Raw genomic sequence first — 17065 nt, 5'->3', positions numbered from 1 at the left:
ACATCGTACATCATCGTTCGCTCGTATAAATGTAAAATAAAAGAAGACAGATAGTCCAGCATTGTATCGATAATTGTACTTTCCCCCTTACCATAATCGTGCTGAAAATTCCAAACTATTGTTCGGCGTAACGAGGATTGCTCGCGACCAAGGGTCGTTCGCCTAATTAAGAGCACGTGCCGCCGAGGCCGGTGTATATTTATCGAGCAACAATACGCAACAAAGTCCCATTGTATCGGGCCTTTATTAAATTTCACGGCGAGTTTGATGCTATAAACACCTCTCGACGGCGGAGGATTCGCAGTCGATTTCTCTGCGACAACGCGTAAGAAATGTAGTTTGCCCGAGTGGACAATGACTGTTCGCGTAGTCAAGGCACGTATCGCTGTGCGCCGGAGGACATCGTAGCCGCTTCACTCTCGACGAGGACGAATGAATCGAGAGACGCTTGACATTACAATTATCGGATAAACGTGGCGGGCACCGCGCCGTTGCGTCCGTCTTGAGCCAAAGAAAATGGATGACGCGCGCACTCCGTTAGAGAAGCTACGGCGATTAACCGAGAGCATTCCGTGATTTATGACGCCCGGACGGATAAAAAATGTATATAAAAAAAATGCCGCCACGGTTTTATGCAGTACGGTGAATGACATCCGCGGCGGATATACCCGCGCTAAATTTTATATTCGACGGAGGAGACGTTTAGCGGCTTCGCTTTATCGCGTGACTTGCGCGCTTCGTCGTCGTAACGACGACGCGTTATCGAGAGAGTTAAATACGTAAATCACCGTCCGGCAGCTGGAAATCAAAGTTTAGGCTCTCGAGGTATCAAGGTGCAAATTTCCAGCTACACGACAACGTCGTGTGCGCGCGCGCACCACACGCATTCCGCACTAATATCTTCTCGGAAATCCGTCTTGCGACAAGTTTTCATCAGCGAGCATTTGTTAACGAAATTTCTACGTCAACTTTGAAGCCGGAGCAAGCAGTCGCGCGCAGTCTCCATATTCAGTTCTCGCGCACATCGGCGCAGCGTAAAAAGGAGCCGAGTTCGCGATCGCGCGGTAGTTATTTAACTTTCGCAGCGCAATATTAGATTATAATGTGAGACGTATAATTAAACTTCAATGTGTGACCTAGCGCGATGTACTTTGAGAGCGGCGTTTCTGTCGTTGACATCACGTCCATGAAGGATCGGAGCTCGTATACGCAATTGTACAAGCACTTTAACATGTGTGCATCGGGAGTCGATGTGTGCCGCGTTAAAGGCTATAACGAGTCCTCGTGTGGCGCGATAATTACAAGCCTCGGGTACCCGCGGAAAGCACGCACGGATTGCGTTATGACATGATTATTGCAGCTCGCTCTGCCGGCAATACAGTGTAACACACCTCGCGATACACTCCACGGCGATACACGTCGCGTGCCCACTTTATACGCAATTACAACAACGTTATAATTCGCCCGTGAAAACGCGAAGCGATAGAAAACGCTCGGCCCGCTAATCGGGTTCAAGTCGCGAGCGCATCGATTGCGAGACCTCTCCTGTGGCCGTTCCAACGAGGAAACGAAAGAAGCGTTACGGCAATATATCGCGCGATCGGCTATTTTCAGCGGCACAATGGTAGAGAGGAAGCCGCATCACATGACCTTTTAACCGGGAATTAACTCTGCGATTGTCGAGACGCTCCACTTTTGCACGACTCGCAGCCGCAAAGTATATTCCGCGGACGGTATATCCCGACAGAATTTGGAGAGAACCTTAAAGATCCGGATATATGTATTTTCGCCCGACACACAAAAGGATCTTTGGCAAATGTAATAACGAGACATTTCGGCAATATCGCATATTAGCCTGATTGGTAATGTTGGCGTTCCAACTGTATTAACGCAACGTTCGTCTCTCCCGCTCCTCCTCCTCTTTGTCCCTCTCGCAGGGTAATCTCCGCTCTACACTCGCTTGGCAGGGTCAAAGGCTGATAAAGATCGTTATAACAATTATACACGCATGTGAGCGGATTGCGTTGTGACATGATTATTATGGGTGGGCCCTGGTCCTGGTGTAACGGCACGGTTACAATACACTCCCCCGGCAATACGTCAAGCTGTACGTCTACTCCATGTGCTGTTGCATACTGGCTACGCGACATGCAACTACTCTCCCTCTCTCGGAGTGTCGCGTCGGACAGGGAGAATGAGAGTCATGCGATGAGAGGTCGTAGCCGCGGACTCGCCTCCTCCTCCTCCTCCTCCTCCTCCTCCTCCTCCTCCTCCTCCCTCCTCCTCCTCCTCCTCCTCCTCCTCCTCCTCCTCCTCCTCCTCCTCCTCCTCCTCCTCCACGGCAGGAGAATAAGGGCAAAGGTAGCTCGATGCCATCCCACGGCGGCCGCATTTATTGTGCGCTCGTTCGCGCGCGCGCTTTTTACATCCTCTTTTTTTTTCCACGTAATTTCCACGCGCCGCCACCGTTATTATTTTTTCAAGCGTCCTATACAAGATGCATCGTCGGGAGATCAGATAGGTCACATATGCTCGATAGCGTAGAGAAGCGGGGAAAATATATCACGGGCGCGAGTAGCTCCGCTTTAATTTTGTAACAACCGCGCCGGTGAAGTTTTCCGCTCGCTTTATTGTCATTCCCTTCAAAAATTCCATGATAATCTTATAAGTCGCACCCTCTTGCTCACGCCCCGCCTTACCACTCCTCGCGTCGGGGGAGCTCGATATTTTACCTATGGATAGGATGTCTCGGTTCTGTCTTTTTAATGCAGATATCCGCCGAGATGCCCGCGACGAAGATGGCGGCGGCCGCGGCTCCAAAATCGGCGATATTTTATTAGAATTTATCCGGTCAACATTTCTGTCAATGTCCGCTTTAAATTGACCGCCCCACCCCCACCCCACTTATCCTCACGCTCGGTGCTTGATTTATCGCATTTTTCTTCGCGAGTTTCAGGGCGTAACTTCGAGATGCTCTCTATAATTAGACTTCCCGACTTTGCCCTAAAGAGAAATCTTCCTCGAGCTCTTCAACGAATTTATGTGTGTAATTGAAAAGAAAAGGTCATGAGTTTTCCTTGATTAACGGCGCACCTTAGATCTCTCTCCGTGCTACTCGTCATATTTGTGTTCGCGTGCAATTAAACTGGCTTATACGTAAACTCTCTACTTTCGATTTCCCGTTTCTGCCACGGAGGTTCTTTTCAAAACGGCTTTGTTCTTCCATGACGTCGGGCTAACACTTTTCAACGTCTAGTCCTTTTTTCCACGTGTTACACGCGGAACTCGTTTCCGCTCTTTATACGTAGATCCGACTGCGTCGCTGGCTTTGAAAATAATATGTATAATTACCCGCTGCATGCGCGCGCGCGATAAGTAACTGTGCCAACTTTTTCAATCCGCTCTTTTTTCCCTCCTTCGCTCTTTTGACGCTTCATGCGAAGAATTACGCAACAACTCGCACGACTTTGCTCCAATTGCGAATTATCATTGTCTCACCGTGCAAGATCTTTTGTCTGTCCTCCCTCCTTGTTCGTTTGTTTACTCAAACTACGTAAGACGCGCGAGGTATCGGAGAATATTGCATTTATTCATTTTTCGTTGGACGAACACCCATGCAGTGTAAATTGAAGTGTGTTACAATAACATACTTGAAGCGTGTTAAAAGTATGTCTCCACTTTAGACATACAAAATCAGCAAATAATCGTTCGTATGTGTGTTAATGGTTAGGCATATTAAAATAACACACTTTCAGCGTGTTATGAAAGTATATTAAAATAACACACCTCAAGTGTGTTATGAAGGTGAATTGAGCAACATTGCAAATCCAAGTGTATTATTTTGAAATACACAAGCGTGTAAATGAATGAATCTTTTTTTACACATTTCTTCCGTTTTAAGTCACGCGTTATTTAACATATTACGTTTAAACATATAATAATGAATAACATATAATTAATGATTTAGTCTGTAATAATATGGAAGCAAGTTATTATTGCATTAATTTGTTCAATAGATGCAATACTTTTTTGAAGGCGAGTAATCGCCGATTTTGTCGATTCTCATGTTTTTCTCATGTGGATATTTTTAATACACATATGTGTGTTTGGTTAAACGTGCATTAACAAAATTAGTGTGTTATCATGAACATATTACTAGTGTGCTACGTGACTTGCTGTGTTATCCAATATATCGTCCAAGTGTATTCTCAGTGTATTTCGATTATCATTCTGTGTCTAAATAACATACTCTACGTGTGTCATGGGCTTGTTGAGGAAAAGTAACACGTTTCTGTAGTGTGTTACATGGTGTGTTACAGACAAGTGTGTTATTAAAACACATTTTTGTGACACACAGAAAACGAATTATTTTGACGCACTTAGTGCCTTAACGTCAGCTAATGTGTCAAAATAACACACTAACACTCAATTTTAACACTCATGTTCCGATGTCTAGTTTTACAGTGTGGTTGCTCGTTTCAGCCGCGATATCGCGCACAAAAGTGACTCGGACTCTTAGTACACGCGGGAGCGCACGGTTGTTAGTGCGTGCGCGCGGACGCAGTAATATCAAGTACGCTAATGCGGTATGAAAGAAATTCACAAAAGCTGCGAGATGATCAAATTGTGCCTCTCGGTAATTTAGCCGTCGCCTCTGGCTACGCGATGGTGGTACGCGTTGCGCGGCGAACACGTTGCGCGAAATTCTATAACACCGAAATCTAACGTTACCTCCCGACAAAATTTCACGTGCGAGAACGTGCAAGAGATAATTACCGAACGTAACGTTCCATCGCCCTCGCCATTAGGCATCGAGATTCGCGCGAGACGTGTCTACTCGCTCGTCACACCACGATTCCTCCGATAGTCGTTAATGAAAAGTTGCTCTCTCTCTCTCTCTCTCTCTCTGTCTCTTCCTCTCTGTGTGTGTGTGTGATTTTTGTGTACACCGTTTACACTTTGCAACGTTCCGCAGCGAGGCCGAAGTGTCACGCGAGAGGCGCAACTTTTCGTAAATAATCATCCGTTTTTACGAGTCACTTTGTCGCGCCATTAGGCAGCAGCCGAGGCAGATTTAGAAATATTGCAACGGCCGCTGCGACTTCCGCAGCGGGTTTCCATAAAAACGTATCGAAAGTGAAGGGTGCATCGATCGCGGTACAACCGAGCCGCACGCGTGTCATGGCTCTTATATCCGCGGCGGAAAGTTGTCGTTGACGCCGGAGCAGGGGCCTGCTGCACTTTCCATTTGCACCGAGTGCGAAGTAAAATATAGCGCATTCGCGCTCGCGGAGGGTTAGGATGAGAAGATATTGGTGACCAGAGGCGCGGATTCGTGGGATTTTATGGTTTTATTGCGGAAACGCTTTCCCTCGCGAGCCGGGGAAGATTCTTTACTTTGCGCGCGGCGTAGAGAGATCGCCGTGACGTGTACACGTTAATTGAAATATCAAAGGCTCTGCGGTGCGAAAAACGGGGGCTTTTTTTTCTCTTCTCACGAGACGCACGATGACGCAGAAAATGGGAGAGCGGGGGGGGGGGGAGAAACACAGAAGAGAAGGAGAAAAGAGTGCTAAGTGCATCAGCGGAATCAATTATCTTTCGCCGGTGAAACCAGGCACGTTCCCATCGCAGCGACATCGATTCTGCGATTGTCTGCATCAGCAGGTTGCACAGATGAAGTTAAAAGGTAATGGTGATATGCACGTCCCTCTCTTTCTCTCTTCCTCTGCGGATGCTCATATGTGTGTGTGTGTGTGCGCGCGCACGCGCGTATGCGTGTAAGGTAAGCGAAACGTGGGCTAATTCGCGATATGCAAGCTCATAAAAATTCAACGCCCCTCGGAATTCATACGCGTCGTCGCGTCGCGTCGGTGTGGTGCGGCGCGACCGCATTTAAAAAGGGCAAACAAAAGCTGCATCACCGAGCATCACTACATCTCCGTCCCCCCATGAAGAGAGCGCCACGGTGTTTCTACGCGCGCTCTCCTCTCCGGCAGTGCCGCCGGAGAGAATTATACGCGGCGGAATGCACTGTCCGTGCGCGCGCTTGTTCCCGAGCAGGCAAATCGCGGGTGGGTTGAGATCAAAAACTTTGCCGCCGGTTCCGCCGCGGACTTTGACGCTCAAACGCTAAAAAATGACACGAACATGCGGCAGTCGCCGCGCTGCGCAACCGAAAGGGACAAGGAAGCCGCGCGCGCAATTGATTTCGCGCCGAGGAGCGCGCAGCAATTTCATCCACTTTGTACTTTCTTTTTGCATACGTAATGACACATGCGCTTTATTGCAGACACTTTTTCGTACTTTCAGAAATTCCTGTTCCTCCTCCTGCTCCTCTTTCTCTCTCTCTCTTTTTCATCTATTTTTTGCCCTATTAATAAAATGCGGCATGATTACCATCGAATAACGTACTGGAGCGTGAACTTGAAATTACCATCTCGCGTAAGTCTTTAACCGCGCGTTGCTGTAAAAAGCGTTAAATATGAAGCGCGTAATCTTGTATGAATGTTGTAGATGAAAATTGTACGTCTTCTACTGTGGGACATGCCGCGATCAGCGTATTCTTTATCTTTATTCTTTATACCTAACTTAGGTGAAATCGTTCCCGGAATATACAAGGATTGTCATCTCTCTTTCTCTTTTTTAACGGAGCTGTAAGATCGAGAAACGTAGCAAACGTGCGAATACTTTGGAGCGGGTTACGCTGGAAAAGTGTCGATCGTTTATATTAATTAAAGCAACGTGATACACGATATTGTTTCGCGAAGCAGGGAGTGACGCAAAGTGGTGTTTTGCACTGTAAACATTAGAGCAAAGGGAGAGAGAAAGAGAGAGAGAGAGAGGAAAAGAGAGGAATTACGCGACTCTTTCATTTATCTCGCGCTTTTGACAAATTGCAAAACGTTTGCGCGATCCGTACACTCGTACGCAGGAAATTGCGCATGTTGGTGCAACATATGCTAAAAAAAGGTAAAGGAAAAAAAATGACTTTGTGCGCTCAACAAGCCGGCGGAGCGTAATTCGTTTATCTGGGATACTCTTCGGAATAAAAGGCAAAAATCGCATTCTAGTCGAGTCGCGGTGTTCAAAGGGTTAACGCGCTGTTTTCAGACACGGGGGCGGCTGCATTAGCTAAATTATGTGGTTTTCTAACGTCGCGCAAATTCCTCGCCGCACTCGGAAATGAGCAAGTAGTTGACACGCGCGACCTACGTTATTCCACAAAAGTGATTCTTCAAAGAGGCGACCTCGTGTAAACGCGTTTCGCGAGCAAGGGACGCTGAATAACGCGAGTAACGTCCGTCTGCAGCCCGATATTTCATCATATCGCGCGATGCTCGGCCCTGTGAATCTTCCAGCGCGGCCGAGCGCGTTGCGGCTGAGCGAGGCCGCGCGCGCCGGCGCGCGCTAGTCGAGTTTCCGGCTGTGTTGGATGTAACGGGTGTTGGGAAACAAGTCGAAGCATCTATTTAGGTGGCCCGAAAATTGCTTCGCGCGCCGTCCGATAGTTCCGCTGTGCTCGGTGAACCAAAAACAATCGGAACAACGTGCCTGTTCCTGCCTGGAACTCCGCTAAGGATACTTAGTCCCGATCGCGCGTCGGACGTTTAGCGTATATTTTACCGGCGGATAGATGGCAAACGGCGCACGCGCGCAAATTACAGTAATAAAAATCGCGACACGCGAGTTTGTGCACGTGCAAATCGGCGTGATATGGCCTCAACATTCGACGCAATTGATATTTTCTAATTACACCAGTGTCGTTTCAAGCGATTAATAAATAACGAGGCACTATCGTGTAGGAGATCCCAATAACCCGACTAGAAATTTTGATCAGGTTCACCTAACATTGATAAGGGCCTAATAGGGTGAATGAAAGGTAATCCTAAGTAAGTCAGTCCTTATAATGTCGTAACGACAAATGAGTAAAGAAGACCTTTATAAGGTTATAATGATTGGGTCCACATTAGGACCTTAATGTACCAGTATATAATAGAACCTAGTATATAATATAATATGGTTCAGTTAATCAGGTCCTTGTCGGGATCTTATTCATTGTACCTAATATGATTTGCAATATCAAGTTTTAATAAAAACCATTTGTAATTAATTTTATATGTATATAATATAAATATGTGTGTGTATGTGCACGCGCGCATGTATGTGTGTGTGTATGCGTGCGCGTGTGTGTATGTGTAAAACTTTAATAGTACTGGAAGTAGTATAAAAAAATATTTTTATAATGCACCACATATAATTAGAGACAGTTCAATTTTTATCATATGACGCGCAACAACGAGTTGCCTATAGCGGCGTGCGTACTGCAGCTCTCATTTGTCTTGCATTTGTCCATATATGGGCCTACAAGACAAAAGACGCTCGAGAAGCAGTTCATTCGCCTACTCTGTGCGTGCATGTTGCGTATCTTAGTGCGTGTTTATGTTGCGTGATAATTTATTGGTCGTTACGAAACATTTTACAAGTATGCTCAAACGATCTAAAATATTATTTCATGCAAATATCTTTTTATTTGGAAATGACATGAAAAAATTTTCAGCGTGTCATTTCTTATTTCCAATGTCATCATCCAATATATATCCGTGGCGAGTAATCAGGAGCCATAATTTGAAAAAAAGAACGTAATAAGGATTCCATAAGGTAACTCAATAAGGATCTGACTATGAACCTTACTAAGGTCCTGATATCCACGCTGTGTTACATGACTTACTAGGACCCGATAGTATTACCTTATTGGGACCTGATGTCCAAATGAGGTTAACCTGATCAGGACCATGGAATAAATTTCTAGTCGGGAATTTAGTTGCACGAAATCAGTCAATGCTGTTTGATATCGGCTGTATAATTTTGAGACTCTCGAGTTGTTTGAGACCTCAATCGGAGCGTTATCGCGTTAAACGCCTTTTCCGCTCCGACTTTTAGCCCTGATCGTTTTTTCGCGCACTGTACGTTTACCCGTGCGCTCCTTTTGTCATCTACGAAGGCGCTTTCTGCTCTCTCTCTCTCTCTCTCTCTCTCTCTCTCTCGGTTCTTTGAGGCCGCACTATACTAGAATCCGCGTCTCTCTTTCTATATGTGTGTCACCAAGCGCTTTGATATGCTGCGAGAGTAAACAGTGGCGGTTTTTATCGCGCGCGCAGTCTTAGTCTTGCGCCGTGCGCGTCGAAGAATTTTCAGAGCTGAAGCTCGTATTTTATTTATCGTCCGCGCCGAGAGATTCGTAATTTAACTTTACGCCCTCTCAAACGCTTAATATAACCCGTAACTTTACTGCAACAAGATCTCAACTCGTGGTTTACTCACGACGGCATTTAACGCGCGCGCGTGCGTTAGTCTTTAAAAACTGTGGAAAGGGCGAGACGACGTTTGAGCGAACGACAATAATGGAAACGGCTTACCGGCGACGAGTACCGCCCTGAAACGCGCCTATTGCCGGCTTGTTTGCATAATTGGACAACAATCGACTATGAATTACGGTCGATAACTTCATAAGGGAGAATACCCGGAGAAACTGGATTCAAACAAGTTTAACAAATTCCCACGCGTTACGGACTTTTAGAGCCATACCTGAAACTATTCGCGCGGCTATTATCGTCCTTCCTCTCCTGTGCGCCGGTTCAATCAACGTACGCGCAAGATCCACGCGAAGCGATTTCAGCTGCTGCAGGTACGAGGCGAAACTCGCTATGGGAACATCGATCGGCATCGCGTCGTCTTTACACGCATCTTTTTTTCGAGCGAACCTGCACACGAATACACACACCCCGCGGGTAGGCGTTTACGCGTGGCACGAGTTTCGCAATTTGATTTCGGATACACCTCTCTCTCTCTCTCTCTCTCTCTCTCTCTCTCTCTCTCTCTCTCTCTCTGGAGTGTTCGACGTTTCGTCGCGTCGCTGTGTCAACGACGACGGCGAGGTAGCGACGGCGGTGGTGGCATTGGCGGTGGCGGATTTCCCACGCTACGTCTCTTCGCATCGTTCGCGCACACGGGTTACCGGGATGAGTGGAGAAGAAGAAGGGAAGGCGGGAGGGGCGGCAGGGGTAGAGGGGATAGGCCACCGAGACACGTTAATGAGTTTTTCAAGGGACGTGCCGGGCGCGCAGAGACGATCGACAAGAGGCTGGAATTAGAGGTGCGAGGAAGCCGCGAGGCTGGGGGGTCGTCTGGCAACAAGGGTGGAAAGAGCGCGAGAGAAGGCAGCGGAATCGAGGGCCGCTCTCTCCTCGAGATCGATTCCCCAGTTTCAAATTTAAATAAACGCCAGCTCGCGTAACGGCCGATAAGGCCCTGCCGCCTCGCAATAGACGCCCGTGCGAACCCCTCTCGTTTTAGTGGCAATCTTTCTTTCTACCGCCCACACAGCTAGCTGGCTGGCTGGCTGGCTGGCTGGCTGGCTGGCTGGCTGGCTGGCTGGCTGGCGCGACAGACCTGAGAACACTTTGGCGAGATCAATATCATTGGAAAATCCGATCGTTATTACAGCACGATACGCCATTCTCCCGGAGATTTTCGTGGCGTTTCACGGCGCGCGGCTCTCAGGGCAGCTACGCTTTCGGCCGCGATCGCGAAGCAAGGCGTGTCCGACGCCGTCGCTTAGTTCGCGCAGGCCCCTCCAATGTGCCAATTATTTTCGCGTGCCATGTAATGAATGCCTAACGAGAGTCGTCGGGAACGTCGTCGGTGGTCATTCGACGTAATCGACACATTTTAGGTTTACTTTCGTTGTGAGGTCGCGAGGCTGGCAGAGGGGGAGAGGGGGGAGGGAGAAAGAGAGAGAGGGGGAGAGAGAGAGAGAGAGAGGTGAATGTAAAAATGAGATAAACATACTCGTATGAGCGCGTTGCTCCGGCAGGAATTAATTATGCGCTTTTGCGGCGGATGTAACGGCCCGAGGAACGGGAAAGAAAAGAAACAGCAACAGCAAGAATCACGGCTTGTCGCAGACTGACGATTAATTATAAATTTGCCGATAAATTCGCGACGGTTATGAAATCGCATTTTCGTCGGTCGGAAAACGGTGGACGATTTCCAGGCTTTACTCGGATAAACCGAAATCAATGGATTCAAATGCCGATCTGTAATATCGGCGCCCACGTGGCGTGCGCCCCAAGCAGAATTCCAATTTCCTCGGGCGTCGGACAATTAAATTACAATCGGCAAACACGATAAGCACGATCGTTCCGATCAGAATGGATGTTCCGGGGTAGCATCGTTTAAATCAAAATGTCGGACATTTTTTCCCCCCGAAAAAAAAAAGAACCGCGGGAAACACCGTCCCGAGCTGCTGTTCGTCTATGTAGTAGATCGACGCTCCCTACTGGGATAGGGACTAAACTTTGTTTCCCCGAAAATGAAGCGACGCGCCTGTCGGTGCGTTCATACGCATGTACGTAATACTTCAATTGCCGCTGTTTACACCGTGATGCTACAAAATCTGTCTTTTTAGTGCGAGCGTCAGTGTTTTCAATGGCGCACTTTTCTCTCTCTCTCTCTCTCTCTCTCTCTCTCCCTCTCCCTCTCTTTCTCTCTGTCTTTCTTCGTGTATATCTCTTTTTCTGTCTTCCTGTGGGTGCGTGTGGGTGCACGCGCATGCAAGAGATCGTAAATATTTAACAAATTTTCTGAATAAACTTTTACCCCTGCTCACTGGATTTCTCGTTAAAAATCGTTTAGTGAGGAGTGCGAAAGAGCGATAAAAACACGTTTCGAAAGACAATTTTCTAAAACCAACATTTAGTTATTTGCGAGCGCACGTTCATCTCTTGCACGTAATCGAAACAAACAGTATCCTCGTCCAGTTTCGCTGCTACGGACTATGGTCGATGGTATTTAGATTGCAGGAGATACGTGGGCGCGCGACGATAAGCGGGAAATTAACGAGCGCATCCGAAATAATCGATGCTCCCGCGCGATAATTCGCGCTCGATGTTAAAAGTCATTTTCATCGTAATTATCCTCGGCGTGGCTGAGAGAAGAAGTGCGCGAGGTAGTGCACGAGCGACCGCAAAGCCACGCCAATAAGAACTCCGAGAGCGATCAAAGTTGCGCAATAGCAAGCTCGGGCGGCTGGATCAGCCGCCGTTTGAAGCTTTAAACGCGAATCGGTTCGAATGATCCGCGACGTCTTTGGCGCAAGTGTAAATCGCAAACTTCCATTCGGTGCATGCATGCGTTTCGCCGGGCAGGCGAACCGACAAGGATCAACGAAACTCACGCGACCGAAAGTCACGGTCGGCCGACAATTACTAGCAATTACCCGGCGCGGATTAGCGGCATCCCATTTTCCAGCGGGATACTTAACGTCGCGCCGCGCACGCGACAATCGCGTACGCCCGCCCTTAGATAATTCCGTTTCTGAGTTTGCAGGTGGCTTAATTTTTGCCGTAACACGTCTGTCGTTGCGCGCGCGCGCACACGCGCGATCTTGTCCTCCGCTCCGCTCCGCTTCGGTGCGTCCCGCGGAGATACGGCACGGATTTTTCTCGTTGCTGATTTTAATAACAGATTGCCACTGGAAGCCATGGCGGAAGGGGAACAGGGATGTTAGCGTTGGAACCCGAGGGACAAGGAGAGACAGGAGGAAAAGAGAAAGAGAGGGACAGCGAGAGAGAGAGAGAGAGAGAGAGAGAGAGAGAGAGAGAGAGAGAGAGAGAGAGAGAGAGAGAGAGAAGGGTCGTGCCTGAGTCACTGCTTATACGTGACTACGTCGACGCCGCTCCCATCGCTCCCGTCGCTCCCTCCACCCTCCTTCGCCATCCCCCTTTTGCCACCTTCGATCTAACCCACCCTCCGTGTCGCATTCTCTGCAATGTTTCGTCGCTACATTCCCCTCCGAATGCGATACCTATACCCGCACCCGCCTACACGAACGACGGACACGTTCGAATAAATTAAAACGATTCTTTCCGTGACCTGCAACCTCATTTCGCCTTCCGCCGCTGCCGTCCGAAGGCATCCTCGCCGACTTAAGAGTGATAAATAAAATTGGCGCGGTCTGTGACGAATTGCGCGCCCGACGTTCTGTATAAATTGATCTCGTCGTTCACCCCCGCCGCCCGCCGCGATTATAACGGCTGCGTATTACTTGGCGGCAAAGGATGTAACGTCGAATTTAACGGGCGCACATACGAATGCACGTGCATGGACACTCGAGTTCCAAACGTGCGTATATTTCATTGATGTGCGTCTACTCTTGCATTTGATACGAGCGATATGTGCACCCTTCAAAATCAATCGTATTTTATTTGAAATGTTACCTGCTTCTGCGTGTGTACACACACGCGTATGCGAAATGTCGTCGAAAGTGGCTTTTCCGGCTAGCTCGGCCGGCGCGTAGAATATGTTGCATTAGAAACAAATAATACTCTTTAATTAAAATTACTTTCTCGTTTTATTTTGTGTTTGCGCCGACCTCCTATACCCGTCTTCGGTGCTTATTTCATTTTTATTTTCTTGCCCTTTTCAATTTCGGTACATGTTACATTCATTTACTTAATGAAACGAAAGCTTATGAAAGTATAATTACTACCGGGATGCCTGCCAGATTGTTTCGTATAATTTATTATTATTTTACTTATTATACTTTTTTATACTTATTTTGTTCCCTTCGAGAGAGCGCGTCGTACGCTTGGAAATTATTTGCACTTGATCCCACTCGCGTTCTCAAAGTTGTCCAAGGCATGTTTGGCGCGGATTATCTGCGGCATTTTCTCCAAATTTTATGAGAATCACAGAGGCTACCACTGCCTCTTTCGCTGGGACTTTACTCAAAAATTCTAGTTTATACACTCGTGTTTCTCGATGGAGATTCGCGCGGAACGTGCCACGCGTAATTTCGGTTTTCTCTCCTTCATCAACAAGTCCGTCTGTCCGAGTCGGAAACGGCGACTTTATCGTCCTAAATTTGCTTTAACTAATGAGTCAAAAATTATATTCTTCAGAGAGGCGCCATTCTGTAGAGAACAGCATTCTTTGACGAGATGCGTGCGCCGTTCTCGAAAATTATAAAACGCGCACGCATAATAAATGTGCCCCGCATAATAATCAGAAAGGAACGATTGAAGTCGGAACTGTTGGCGGCGAAAAAGAAAAGCGCGGTACATGCAATTATATTTTCGCAGCGGGCGATGGAAGGTTTCGGGATTACATAGCAGAAATTTTTTAATTGGACTTATCATAAAAACGGAAGGTAAAAATCAAAATGCAACATCGTTTGCGCGGAGCTTGTTATAATTTCGCAATTGTACAAGCATAATTCACCTGCGTGAACATCTAAACATAAATATATGTTCCTCCGTGTGCCATCAACTTGGCGAATATTAATAATAATCATGCCGACGATACGGCGCGGCGTTTGCTCTGTGCTCCGTTAACTGTCTTGACGATCCAATCGCGAAATTACAAACAAACGCATCGCCGTAAACGCGACATTGTGATCGTATCGGCTCGCACCGCGCATCCGAGGATGGAAATATTTTACGAGACGTTCGCAGCGTACGATGTGCAGAGATATGAGAAATAAAACAGTGGTAGCGGCAACAACAAGGGAGGCTCTCGCGTGTATAACAGTTTTTCAGCTTGCAAACTTGTAATACCGTCAGACCAAGGCTCGCCACTAGATGGTTGTAATCTGTCCAACAATTTAATTAATCTTCGCCGGAGCGCGTAAAAACGCGCGAAATGCTACGCTGCCCTGCCGCGGCTGCCACGTCGCTTGTATTCTCATCACCTTCTTTTATTTAGGAATTTGCCGCTCTGCTTATCTAACGACCATCATCCGAGGCATTATCTGGCCGATCGTTTCTTAAGAGGCTATCGTGATTTCATTGGACGTTAAAATGGACTAGAAAATAATACGGTATTTCGAGGACACGTTACGACACACAGCACGACGTGACGCGTTTTGTTCGTATCCAACCGATATGCAAACAAGTCGTGGCTTTAGCTTCTCATTGATTGCGCGCGATTACATTATGCGGAAAGGTCGCGCACACCTACCTCTTTGCGATCCAATTAGTACAAAATTTGCAAGAGACATATGTATTATTTTATTCAGGTCACTTACGTCGATGCAGTGCATCAGTACGAACGAAGAGAGAAGAGAGAGTCGCGGTTTGATATTTCGATAATATGATAAGGAAAGTATCTTTCTGAGTGTTCGTAAACTCAGTTCGACGACATGAGCGTCCCGTGCTCGCAAGAGATGACGGAAGTGGACGAACCTCGCGTCTCGAGTTCCGGTTGTGAGGAAACCGGTGAAATGTTTGTGCGCGTGTTATTTTCTCACAGTTTTCATTTTCAGTTTTGTATCTATTTCGAAAGTGGATTCTCCGCTAATAATATTGTATTCGGCATATCTGTTTTCACAAATAACGAAATAAACGAGTAATTTTTCGATCTCTCTCGATTTATAAGCGCGAGCTCGTAGAAGTGGAGTGCCGCGCCATCTCATCGTTTTCAATATTCCGGCAATACAAATTTATCCCCGGTTATTAGGTTTACCTTTTCACGAAAATACAATGCGTCAAGAAGGGAAAATTGACAAAGCGCACCGCGCGCCGAGGCGAGCGGGGCGGTTTCCGCTAATTTCTTATATGACTCCCCTCGCCGAGGCGACGGCTCTGAGGCTCTATCATGAATAAGACCGTTGCATTACTCGATTGTAATTAAACTTCGGAAGAGCCCAAGCGCGTTAATACTCGTTGACAAAAGCCGTTGCCAGTTACGCGGTCACAGATGGAATTAGAGGACGTCTAAAAGGATAATCCGTAGCATCAGGGTCGGGCCGCATTATTCGAATGAATTTATATTAAAATGCAAATTTGAATAAATTTTCGTTGGTATATATTTTTCTCGCTTCTACGGATTAAATGCATATTATATATTCGCGGAAAATCATTGAAAACTCATTTATCAATAACATCTTTAATGCGAATAAATATTTAAGTAATGTATACTCAGTTTATTGCATTATCATTTTATATCTGTAATTTATCGCTCCGAATAAAATTTGGAGCGAATCGACTCTCCCTGTGCGCGGCGTGTATTCGAAATTAGCATCACACAGCGGACACACGGACGCGCTCTTCCCTCTCGTCGCTTTTCCAAGAACGTCGTGTGTTCGAATCGTAAGCATAACGTATGTCCGTCTCGCGTTGTTAAATCAAACTGAAATTGGTCTCGGCTTAGCCACTGACGTATTATTCCGCGTTATTCTGTTTTCGCGTCGAATTGCCTCGACTCTTACGTGGAAACTCAAGGGAGCCTCGTCTTAAGAATACGCAGATTATGTTTTGCATAAGCTTCGACAAACTTCCGCTTCCCTTGTTCCGCATCATCTCTTTGTAGCCGACTTAAAAGGCGGATGCAATTTTACTTTACGGATAATTAATAATTAAATATCACGTAGCTCTCTCTCTCTCTCTCTCTCTCTCTCTCTCTCTCTCTCTCTCTCTTTCTCTCTCTCTCAAAGGTAGCGGAGAGAGCAATACAGTACGAGAGACTATGATCGTCTTATCTTCAACGGATATCATAATATGCCTCGCGTTACGCGAGGCAGAAGAAAAAAAAGAAGAAAAGGGGAACAGAAAGGGATCGAAACTCGGGAGTCGATGACTCTCGGTATCCGTAATAAATTCGCCGGACGGGCGTCAAAAGGCGGGCGCGAGGAGCGGGGGAGGCCGAGTGGCGTGCGAGTGCGAGGGAGAAGAACGACGACGTGCAAAGAGAGAGAGAGAGAGAGAGAGAGAGAGAGAGAGGGCGATACACGCTTCAATATGCACCGCTAAGTACACGAATGATCCTACCGGATACGGAAACAGAGGCAAAACGAGTGTCGCGGTGAGGGAACATGTCATAAAGGAGCCACGAGGAGGAAAGGCACGTGCCCGGTATTTAGGAGAGGCAGTAACGTAACAATAGGCAAGTACAGGGGTGGAAACGGTAATGGTGTGTCGCGGTTCGCCCGAGCTTACTTTTATGTCTCGCCAGGGAACCTCCGCCGTCGTCTCCCTTTCTATCGTCTCTCGCTCTCGCACTCCCT

General features: G+C 47.2%; 1 protein-coding gene across 4 annotated transcripts in view; it reads right to left on the bottom strand.

The window, feature by feature from the left end:
• LOC105181586 (neurotrimin) overlaps positions 1–17065 on the bottom strand; it is a 203625-nt gene that overhangs the window by 53341 nt on the left and 133219 nt on the right. The gene's annotated exons all lie outside the window — the stretch shown is intronic.

The sequence above is a fragment of the Harpegnathos saltator genome, unplaced genomic scaffold (genome assembly GCF_003227715.2).
Source record: "Harpegnathos saltator strain DR-91 unplaced genomic scaffold, Hsal_v8.6 scaffold203, whole genome shotgun sequence".
In the NCBI taxonomy this organism is placed as follows: Eukaryota; Metazoa; Arthropoda; class Insecta; order Hymenoptera; family Formicidae; genus Harpegnathos; species Harpegnathos saltator.
The sequence above is the reverse complement of the archived record's forward strand: the minus strand, read 5'-3'. Positions and strand labels throughout refer to the sequence as shown.